Genomic DNA, 1,613 nt, shown 5'->3' on the forward strand with positions numbered 1-1,613 from the left:
TTTAACTTGTGACTTTAAATATTTAGTTTTGAGCTAAATATTTAGCTTGAAACTTAAATATTTAGCTAGCTACCAAAAATATTTAAGCTAGCTAAATATTTAAGTCACAAGTTAAATATTTAGTTTATAAATTATGACATTTATAAATGTATGAATCATATGGTGAAAAACTGACTTTGAGATAAATCTGTTCTTTTTTCTTATAAAAGGCTAAATAAAAAAATTTTGGTGGTAATTTTTGACTGTGTAACTTTACAAACGGCACCCCATAAACTGCAGCTTATTTCTGTGCACGGATTGTAAAACTGTATTTGAGGCCGTGCACATTATTGACCCCAGCTGTTGGGTCAGATTCAGATTATATCAGAAATTTAAAATGGCAGCTCTTTATTTTAGCATCTGGGATGCGTCTCTTGTGGCAACGTTTTGTGCTGAAAGCAGTTTTCCTCGCTGTAATCATTTCTTTCAGGAGGACTGTACATGATTAAAGATTAAAGGCTGCAGTAAAGTTCTGAAGCCTCGCATGAATATTAGRAGAATTTAAACAGAAAGCAGGGGGAGGGGTTTGTTCCTCTCCTTTAATCCTTTAATTGTCAGATTTCCATTTAAAGCAACGACGAGGCCAGTTTCAGCTCTGGAGCCGCCGCAGCCGACAGGCTCTGGTTCCAATCGATGGGCTGCACGTGAGGCGACAACTTGAATTACTTATGCAGATGAAGACGCTCGATACGCTGAAAGTTCCGGTCCAAGGTCAGAGGCTGAGGCCGAACGACATCCCAGAAATTTGCAGCCGTCTCTGTCAGATCTGTCTCATCTGCATGTTTACGCTCCACTGATCTGTCACCGCTGCTCTGAAGATAAAAACACAACCTCACCTGAGTCGAGGCAGCCACCGAGACACAAACACCTGGTGAGGGTTGTTACAGCAGCTGCACCGGACCGGACCGGACCGGACCACGTTGCTCCTTTCTTTAGTTTAATTATATTTGGAAGTAATCTCCCACTTTGCAGTAAACTGTGCACAATTTGAACTTATTACTGTTGTTTTTCGTTTTTAAACCCAAAAGAGGCTCCGCCTTTTTGTGGCAAAATTAAATGTTAAAAAAATGTCACTAACATATTTTTAATATTTAGCTCACTGTTCTTTCATTTAGCTCATTTTTATTAAATRTTCAGTTTAAATGTTAAAAAATATATTTAAATATTAATAAATCTAAATGCAAAAGTATTAAAGCAGCGTTAGAAGAAGTTAGCGTCAGATAACCAGCATGATGTCATCATCCTGCGACAAACAACAATGGCTGTGTCAAAAACGGTGGGACGGGTCCTCCGAAGGTCGAATTCGTCGGCCGCATACGTCACAGCGCCGCGACAAAGGCCGTCCAAAACCGAAGACTCCTCCAATGCGGCCGACAAATACGTCCTTCCTTTGGCCCGAATCGAAGGACAGGTCTGATGGATCCTTCCCGGCCCAGCATATCCCATAATGCATTGCGGCCCGACCGGAGATTTTTTTATGCTAGTAATGGCGGACGAAGCGAGAGAAAAGAATACGTTTTAAATAAAAATATGGCGATATAGAAATTTTAAAATTTTAGCGGTTGTAATTCTAA

The sequence above is a fragment of the Austrofundulus limnaeus genome, unplaced genomic scaffold (assembly GCF_001266775.1).
Source record: "Austrofundulus limnaeus strain Quisiro unplaced genomic scaffold, Austrofundulus_limnaeus-1.0 Scaffold344, whole genome shotgun sequence".
Classification (NCBI taxonomy): Eukaryota; Metazoa; Chordata; class Actinopteri; order Cyprinodontiformes; family Rivulidae; genus Austrofundulus; species Austrofundulus limnaeus.